General features: G+C 40.6%; 1 pseudogene; it reads left to right on the forward strand.

Moving 5' to 3' along the window:
• Window positions 1-5,644: 5,644 nt before the first annotated feature.
• Window positions 5,645-6,467, forward strand: LOC116091980 (annotated as a pseudogene).
• Window positions 6,468-10,618: the final 4,151 nt, after the last annotated feature.

The following is a 10,618-nucleotide window of genomic DNA, read 5'->3' on the forward strand; positions in this document are numbered from 1 at the left end:
AATTCAGATAAATTGAAATCATGTAACTTTTCTCATCATAATGCAATAAAAGTTTTTTTTAAAAAATAAAATAAGATAAAATAAAATGTTTAAAACTAATGGGGATTCACTACATTTTGCTTCATGACATACCTATAGGTATGTAGGGCTAGAGAGTAGGATGTGATAGTTTGAATGAGAATGGCTCCCATCGGCTCACGAACTTGAACACTTGATTCCCAGTTGATGGTACTGCCTGAGGAGAGTATGAGGACATATAGCCTTTCTGGAGGGAGCACATCACTGCAAGTGGGCGTTGAGACACTATGTCTTCACAATACTTACAGTCTATTCTCTCTGCATCATGTTTATAGTTAAAAATGTGATTTTGCAGCTTTCTTCTTTGGTTGCTATGCTTGTTTCTTGTTGCTGTGCCTCCCAGCAATACGAAGTCTTCTTCTGAAACCATAAATCTAAATACACTCTTCCTTTTGACCACAGCATTGTATTACAGCAGCCCAAATGTAAGTAACATGATGATTTTAATCAAGTAATAAGAAAATATATGCAGGAAAGAAAGCAGATTGTTGAAGGCATTGAAACATAAAGTTGTCTGAGGATGAGTATGGTAGAGCAAGGAGAGTAATTGGTCAAACACGGAAGCACACTATGGGCACAGTGTAGAGGCGACAAGGAGAAGCCCTGGGAAGCTTAGATTAGTGTGAAGTGGCTTAGGGTTAGGGTACTGTTGACCAGGTTTGGAGAAAAATATAGATGGAACTTATTCTCAGATGATCTTAACAAGCTCCCAGAGGGATTGTACTCTGGACAAAGTGGTGTGAAGCTAGAGTTTTGAGGTAAACAGGAAACAAAATCCATGATTTAAATAAACAAGATGTCAGAGTAGCCACAAACTTGAGGATAAACACAAGGAGGAATGAAGAAAGATTTGGGGGTAAAGGAAAAGGGTCAAACAAAAAGAGTTGACATGAACTAGGATCAGAACACATGAAAAAAGAGATCTATATAAAAAGAACCCATGAGCTTGGCTCATCTGACAGATGTAGGTGTTGTGTCAGCTGGATTATATGTCCATTTCACAAGCCAGAGTCATCTTAAAGGACGGAACCTCAATTGAGAAAAATATTTCCATACGATCAGGCTATGGGCAAGCCCATTGGGCATTTTCTTAATTATAGATTGGTCAGCGGGAGCCCAGCCCATTGTGGGTGGGCTGGGGGTCCTTGGATTTGTAAGAAAACAGACTGAACAAACCATATGAAGCAAGCCGGTTAGCAGCACTCTTCCATAGCCTCTGTATTAACCCCTGTCTCCAGGTTCCTGCCTTGACTTCCTTCAGTGATCAATAGTGGTGTGAAAAAATAAACCAAATAAACCCTCTCCTCCTCAAGTCTCTTTTGGTCATGATTTTTCATCTTAGAAATAGTAATCCTAACTAGAATAGTGTTCAAGGACAAGGGAAGGGCAAATAGAACATCAGACTTTAAGCCTGGGTGACTACGTGGTAGCAATCACCAGACTAGAGAACAGAGACCAGCTTGGGCTTATTGTTCTAAAGCCTTAGTTCAGCAGAGAAATGAATGAGCAGCACTGAGATGACTTGACAGTTCTTAGATGGGTATTAACGCAGCATCTCCAAATTGGCACAGTTAAAAATCAAGCAATCAATGGAATGTTGGAAATACAATTCTTGAGCTCAACATACAGGTCAGAAACAGACATGATTCACCTAAACAGAAATGGTGGGGAAGTCCTCAAAGTGTGACTGGTGCCAGAGATCTATGTGGCTCACAGAAGATCAAAGCAAGAGGCACTTGCAAGGAAAAACAGATCCTGAAAGGTGGCTCAGAAGCTAGAAGCACTGGCTGCTTTTGCAGAGGACCCAGGTTCAAGTCCCAGCACCCACATGGTGGCTCACAGTTTTCTGACACTCCTCATCCATGCGATGTGACATCTTCTTTTGTGTCTGTTACACAGATATACATCATAAACACCTATATATATAAAATTAAAAAAAAACTGGGAGGAAAACTCAGGAACAAGATGGCCAAGAAGACTACATTTCTCTTTCTTTCTTTCTTTTTTCTTTTTTAAAGATTTATTTATTGTTATATGTAAGTACACTATAGCTGTCTTCAGACATACCAGAAGAGGGTCTCAGATCTCAGTATGGATAGTTGTGAGCCACCACGTGGTTGCTGGGATTTGAATTTAGGACCTTTAGAAGAGCAGTCAGTGTTCTTAACTGCTGAGCCACCTCACCAGCCCCAAGACTACATTTCATAAAATGGAGCCCACGTACCCAAGAAAGCCCAAACAAGTCATTAATAATGTCTCAAAATTGCTTTCTCTGGGTTGTGACAAAGATGAGGTAGCCCCGTGAGAACATGAGGTTTTGATAGGAGACTTCCATCTGGAAGCAGGTAGGATGGACGATGCAGGGACTCAAGAGAGGAAGGGCTCCCTGCGAGGTGAGGTCAGACATTACAGATAAGCAAGTAGAGGGATAAAGCCAAAGCTGTGTAATTGAAGCCCCAGTGAGTCGATGCTGTCAGCGGTGAGGAATGGTCAAACATCAGCCGTTTCTTCCGAAAGAGACCCTTAAGCTCCGTTGCTTCCCACCCAAAAGAGGTGTAATTACAGGATTCAAGGGATAGTTATGAGGATTAAATGAGATGTTGCGCTTCACAGACTGGGGCACACTAAATGCTAGTTCCTCTTCACCGGTGCCCTCCTCACAGTTTCCCATCAGACACTCCGATGAGTGTTATACCCTTTGTGTATCAGTGGGAAGCCTGTCTCCATGTACTTGAAATGACAATTTCATCTCACCTAGACTCACCTCAACCCAGAGCCTGTGTTTCTGATTCACCTTGAATGGCTTGAAAATCAACGATGTTTGTATCAGTGTTTCTCTGTTAGGTTTGAGGCCTAATTCCAAATTTGGGAGTGCACTGTTTTAAAAAAGCATAGCAGAGTGCCAAGAAACAGTGATTATCTGTTTAGGAGAGTTCAAAATGAGCCCATGTTTACCCACACATGAGAGATACTGATAAGTCTTTACTGGGGTGATAGGAGACAGTAGGGATCAGAGACATGGGTGATATCCCTTCTATTTTTTTCTTAACTCATAACACAATGTGGATAACTTAATTACAAAAAAGACATTATTTGCACAAATAATTTAAATCAATGGATGTGTCACAATCGGGAGAGTGATGAGTTAGGTTGAGCTGTCAGACTGAATTACATCTTCCACTGAAAAAAAGATCAGTACAGCTTTAAAAGGTTCATCAATGCTTACCAAGGAAATGAGCACATCTCTGGAATGCGTGGGTGAATTCAAAACTCTCACTTAACTTCCAGAAGTAGCTTATGAAGGGAGCTAACTTAGCAGTGATGATTGGGTGACTAATCCACTCATTTATCCATCCTTAGAACAAAGGTTCATTTTATACTTATGCTAGAAAAGCTGTAGCTTGGGTCAATAGGTGGTGGTGGGCGGTGTCCTTGTTTTTATGGGATATACAGTCTGTTAGGTGTCATAGATATTATTATAAGTAGCTTAAGTTTTATAAAGGTGTTATCAACAAGAAGAGCTCCATCACCTAATGTGAATCAAGATCAGCACAAGTAAAACAATGCAGTAAAAGCAGCAATGACTATGTGAAAAAGAACACTTAAACAGTTACATAGACAGGAAGGTTCTAAAGCACTTGAACAAGGAAGATGAGTCTCACTGCCACTGAGCAACTGCAGAAGCTGTCATATTGTGTCATTCGCCTTCCCATGATCACTTGGCACCATCGGTTTGGATGAAGGCAAGATTGGTAGATAAGATTGAAAGAGAGGCTACATGAACCAATGGACCATTGTCACACTTGCTTTTATCATAGAGGTGACCCATCCCAAGGCTTTGGCAGAAGAGAAAGGTCAGTAGAAGAATCAATGAAGACCCATGCTGGCACACGTGCCTTTGCCCTTCATGCTACATTCAAGGACTTGCTTGGGCAGGCTTGCTGGTAGTTGTTGGCTCTCCTGCCTCATGGATTTCTTCAAATCAAGGAAGCCTTCTCAGCTCAGAAGAAGGCAAAGGAAGTTCATAATGAAAGCCAGGCTCTGGAAGCAGCTCCTGTCCCTCCCAGTGAGGGCTCTGTGCAGATGGCCATGTAAGTAGCTAAATAGGCCACAAGATATCAACGTAAAATGACATATTAAGGCAAACATAAATGATCATACAAAACATCAGTGGTGCCAGGAAAAAGGGTAGGAATCCGACCAAGATTCAGTGTGCCATTGTGGATAGGAAATTAAAACAGTTTTTCAAAATAAAGAGAAATAAGGGCAGCATTAGAGACAATTCTACAGAACAGACTCCAAAATATTTCCATTTATAAGAACCAAAAAATGCACAAAGAAAGAAAATGTAAGTTTTATAGACAGTCAATCCAGTAAAACAAAGCCAGAGATGTTGGTATCAAATGTCGCATTCATCTAAGAGCAGAGGTTTGTGTACTAATGGATGACATTTGTCTGTTAAAAAGAAAAAGATATGTTTTAGAATTATAAATATAAACTTAATTTTATGGGTTTATTAGACAATGAATACTTCACATAAAACAACTCAGAAAAGTTGAAAACTGAAATACAAAAATACACACGGGAAAAATACAATCGAACACATAGAAAACTGAGCCTTATCTTTACAAGATCAAGCCAGTCTGAAACCTGGCACAATTGAAGGAGAAGCCCAGGGAGCCTACTCCTGGCTGAAGAGCTTCAGCAATTGCTGGCTGTTGGGGGGAGGGAGAGTCAGTTTTCTTCAGGGATGAGGCCCCTGGGAGGCTTCTGAAATACCAGTGGATGATCCTGCACCCTTGTCCATACAAGTCACAAGTAGAAAACACATGGAGGTGGGAAGGGAAGGAGGATAAGATAGGATTATGGGTTGGATTTGAGCAAAACATGCTATTCTCAAACAACAGAAGAAGGAATAAATGGGGGTCATAATTCAGCTTTAGCTTTCTAAAGCTAATGGGTTGAGAGAACAGGGCAGTGACAGAATTTTAAGCAACTTCGATGTGGAGAGGACAAACATTACAATTATAATTACCAGCTATGATTGTCACATTAATCACTCCAGCATTAATGGCAGTAAAGCCTATACAGGAAATGAAATATATATTCATATATAATATATATGCTATTATTTTCAACTTGGCCTAGTTTAAAATAATTAAGGACAGACACGATTTAATTATCAACACAAAAATCTAGTTTTATTTGATTTGAAACCTGAAAAGAGAATATTTTTCACCGACCCATGACATAGTCATTAAAAGTGGCCAGAGAAAATATATGATGAATTAATAATATACTAATGATAGAGAAAACATTCTGATAGCTATGTATTAGTCCTAAAGTTAATATATAAATTGGGAAACAAACAATCCATGCTACCTCAGAGTCATAAAAGTCTGTCTTTAAAAAACAAAAACAAATTCTCTAAGTATGAAACTAGGTAAAGAGATGCTTGAAGAAATTACTACAACACCAAAAATCTTAAGGTACAAAAATATAAACGATGGACTAAACTTCTAAATTTGAGCTGGGTTGTGTCATTGTCTATCTGTGGAGCATCTCAGACAACATGAGTGGCTTTAGTAGCAATGAGTGATCCGCACCCTTCACTCTCAAGTACTGTCTTCCTCAAAAATGAGAAAGGACAGTATATTTCTCCATTTCATGATGTCCCAATTTATGCAGACAAGGATGTGTTCCACATGGTGGTTGAGGTTCTGCGCTGGTCAAATACAAAAATGGACATTGCTACAAAGAACCCTTTAAACCAAATTAAGCAAGATGTGAAAAAAGGGAAAGCTCAGCTATGTTGTCTCATCCCTCAGAAATGGGAAGACCCTGGACACAGTCATAAATGCACTGGCTGCTGTGGCAACAACAACCCAATTGACATTTGTGAAATTGTAAGCATGGTGTGTGCCAGAGATGAGATAATCTGGGTGAAGTTCCTGGGCATACTGGCCATGATCTACAAGGGTGAGACTGACTAGAAGGCCATTGCCATTAATGTGGAGGTTCCAGATGCAGCTAATTATAATATTTGTGATACTGAACTGCTGAAACCCAGCTTCTTAGAAGCTATTGTTGATTGGTTTAGAAGGTATAAGGTTTATGATGGAAAACCAAAAAATGAGTTTGCATTCAATGCAGCATTTAAAGAAAAGGAGTTTGCAGTTGACATTATTAAAAACACTCATGGTTATTGGAAAGCAAATAAAACAGATGGGAAAGGAATCAGTTGCATGAACACCACAGTGTTGGAGAGTCCCTTCAAGTGTGGTCCTGATACTGCCAAAGCCATTTTGGATGCTTTGCCACCACCGTGTAAACCTGCCTGCTCACTACTGACAGATGTGGATAAATGGTTCCATCACCAGAAAAACTGATGAGATGCCTCTGGAACACAAGGTGATACGGTTGCATCCTGTTCACCTGGAAGCATTAGATGCAAAAGTGTAGTAACTTTTCAAAGCTCAAAATGTCTGTAGCTCACCTAATGAAGTATATTCTGCTGTGACTGGTCTAATATGTTCAGGTTAGCCCTTTAGACACCTCACATCTCAACCAAGACAGCTTTCACTAAACGTTAACTCTCAAAGCCGTGGGGTCACAGACATCATCGTTTGTGCATCCATGTGCAGAGTGGACACCTATTGGATGTACATGTTTACTGTATTAGGAAATAAAACTGTTTTCTGAAACTTAAAATTTGAAAAATCTTCAGCAAATCTAATAAAGTAGAAATAAGTAAACTTATAGGTAAAATCATTCACTACTTATTTCTTTGAAAAGTCTATAACATTCAGCTCTTTAATTTGGCTAATTATGAAAAAAACATGAATTACATGAGCAGGGGCTAGAGAAAAAGATCTATAGCTAAGAGGCCTTGCAGAGACTCTGGGTTTAGTTCCCAGCACCCATGACAGGAGGCTCAAACCCACCTATATCTCTAGCTGTAGGTCTAACACCCTCCAGATACACAAACATACACATAAAATATTATATATATATATATATATATATATATATATATATATACATACATCCAAAATACAATGGAGGAATAACTAGAAAGAATGCCAAAATAAACCTAAGTCAATAATTTGCAAATACATTTGAGAAGAACTGAGGTTTTGGGCACTAACATTTTAGACAAGCATCTTGGCATCTGTAAACAAGCTAACGATTTTGAGATGAAAAAGTTACCCCTGTTGTAATGATGAACCTCAGTCTTCTGGCCAGTGTTCTTAGAAAAGAAGGGGTCCAGCAGAAGTATCCATTGCCACCCAGAGGCACAGACTGGAGAGATGTAGCCACAACAACCAGCTGCTGGAAGGGGTCAAAAACACCTTCTCCCTAGAGCTTTCAGAAGATGCCATGACCAGTCCGGGAGCATCACTTCAGACCCCTGACATCCAGAACTGCAAGAAAGTATATTTGTAGTTTTCTGTCCTACAATTCTGTCTATTTATTGGAGAAACCCATTCTCTATTTAATACATCGAGAACGAAGTGTGTGTCTCAATTTCAAATCATACCTGCTATGGCTTGCACTTCCTTCCCTATGCTAACTTCTACCTTCATGGTCTTGCCCTATAGAAATATAAGAGAATGTGTAAGGGCCTGAGGGAAGAAAGAATCTGTGAAAACAGTGGTGGGCAACATTGGGAAGGTACCAGACCCTTCCTACCCATCTAGGACTGTCCCCAACCCAGGACAAAGTCTGCTGCCTCCTATGATAAACTATATAGTTCACTTTTTCTTTGGAGCCTTCAGCTAATAAGGTCCCAACGTCTAGCCAGGTTAATTATGAAAGAGTCAGAGAATGACACAAAGAAAAAAGAAATATGAATGAATTCATAAGGCAAAAAGATCTCCTTCACAACTCAGTTAACCTCCAGTTCTTGAGCTCAAGAATGGATTAAAAAAATTTAATGACACAAGTCCTCAGCACCAGCTAGTTCAACATCTCAACCCACGCCGTATGTGCAAACAGAGCAGAGTGAGTTAGAGTAAGTGATTGCCTCTGCCCATTTTCATTTCATTGTTTGGCTGTTTGCATTACAGTACACTCAATATTTTGGTCACGGATTATTAAAAGAAACCAGGAACAGCTGTTGGTGGTTGCAAGATTATTTGTTTGAAGTTCCGTTCCACTTCTCTAAAAGCATGCTTGTGCACACGTGCACAGACAGACAGACACAGAGGCGGGCAGGGAGAGAGGGAGGAAAGAGAGGGAGAGGGAGAGGGAGGGACAGGGAGAGGAGGAGGGGGAGGAGGAGAGGGAGGGGGAGAGGGAGAGACGGGAGAGATATCATGGTTGGATGAGTAGACAGTGAAGAAAATGTCCTATCAGAAATGCCTTGCCTCCCAGCGAGTCCTGACTCAGATAATTACAGAGTATTTCAGCAACAAAAAATTTATTGTTTCCAGTTCCCTTCTTCCTCTCCCTTTACAGTAATGGATTCTCTTACTGGAAGATTGTTTTTTTGTTGTTGTTGTTGTTGTTGTTGTTGTTGTTGAATCATGAAGGGCATGGAGCTGATTTCCAGTTGGACTGCCCTCCACCGTGTTTGGAATCTTTGTCTGCTCTTGTCAGTTGGGGCTGCCTTGCTCTGAGTGGTCAGCTAATAAGGGACACAGTGCCGTGGCATAGATCGCTTCACCTATAGAATTATTCTCATGGAACTGTTTCACACTTCACATGAGAAACTCTAGATTTAGATTCAGGAGCTTCAGATCAACATTACCTTCTGTTTTTAGTAGCTGGGTTAAATTTTAGGACTTTCTATTAGCGATTAAAAGGCTCTTAGTAATTTGGAGGTATATTTAGAAACCTATATGCCTTTCCTCTCTGTATAGCTTAGGGTAGATTAGAGGTGGGTGGGGGAGCATGGCATTCACTAAGTTACTACATAGCTAAGTGACTAGGGAATGTTCGGCAACCTTTGTTTTCATTATGTTACCTTTGATGATATCAGGAGTGAGGGAGCTAGTCCTTTAAAATACATCTTATAAAGAACCATGACAAATGCTGAAATAAACTGGCAGACACTGGATTGGTTGAACAAGTCCATGACATCATGACTCCTCCTGTTTCCATCTCACTTCAATAGCTCAGAGAGGTTGGCTCTATGATCTTTCCACTGCTGAGGGAAACATGGTAGACTCAGGAGGCAGAAGGAGAGAGGCTCACTCAATGAGTGCATGACTCTGCAATAAGTAGAGAGAAGGGTGACAAAAGCCACATTGGCCTCATTTATAAAAATAGACTACTTAGGTGCTTCAGGATGCCTATCTCGTGGGTATTGGAAAAGCAAAGGAGTTATGGAGTAAGCAGGCTGTGAATTACAGAACACAGAGGTTAGTAGGGCTTTCACAGTCATATAAAAAAAAACTATATTATGAAAAACAAAAGACACAGATTTCAAAGGAAAGCACAGATTTCACATAGTCCATGTGACCAGGGGAAGCATTTGATAGAAGCCTAGATGGCAGCAGGCACAGTAGATTGTGCACACAATGGGCATACATGCTTGTCAGTCAAGCCAACACTTAGGAGGCTTAAAAAAGAGAAGAAAAAGAAAAGAAAAGAAAGGGAGGACAAGCCATGAGACACTCATGGCTGCTGGTTACTGAGAGGGTGCAAGTTGAAAAGTCACGCATCTAAACTGAAGACATAGGGTTGCCTGGGTACTCTTCCGTCCTCCCCCCCCCCCCCCCCCCCCCCCCCCCCCCCCGTACCTCCCCATCCCGCCACACACATAACTTCTTCCGTTTGCCTGCACCACTCCATAGTGCTTTGTTCTTCCCCTACAGATACTCTCTTAGGACTATCACTATTGTAGACACTTTGCCATCATAGCCTCAATCCTGGCAAACAAACAAGCCTGAGATTCGGATGCTTTTTTTTTTTTTTTTTACCTAAAGCTGAACATCTGAAGGGAGTTCGTGTGTATGCTTTAGTTAGCAACATTTTGGTTGCTAGAGGTCATATCAAGAGAATATCATTTTCTAGAATTTTTGGCTGAGCGAGAGTAGTGTAGCACTCATGTATCAGCGGGATGTCCATTTCTCTCTGCATTTTCTCGAGAAGATCTTAAGTAGCATTCCATCCAAAATGGTTGCTATTTACAGGTAAGATCAAACCAGCAGGTGCCCCGGAGAAATAAAATACAATTTCAGAAAAACACTTGATGACAACATGGAGAAACTTTGGCTTGTGGTTTCAAGAGAGTAAGAAACAGAGATGAGGTTACTTCGAATCATCCTAGTCATTCATCTACCCCCACCCCACTGCTGCTTCTTCAAGCCTGAGCTGTAAGATAACCCCAGACTGACAGCATTTTTTTGGGAAGGGGGAACTGTCATAGTGCTGGGACAAAAAGGCAGCGAGGAGGTAAAGCAAAGGTTATGTGAAATTGATAAGTGTTGTGCAATCAAAAGAAAAAGTAGATTTCCCTGGAAATACTTGTTACTTACAGACTCCAGTCAAATGGGCTTAAAAAAAGTCTGCTTTCCTGCACAACTGTAAGATT

Source organism: Mastomys coucha, unplaced genomic scaffold (assembly GCF_008632895.1).
Source record: "Mastomys coucha isolate ucsf_1 unplaced genomic scaffold, UCSF_Mcou_1 pScaffold15, whole genome shotgun sequence".
Classification (NCBI taxonomy): domain Eukaryota; kingdom Metazoa; phylum Chordata; class Mammalia; order Rodentia; family Muridae; genus Mastomys; species Mastomys coucha.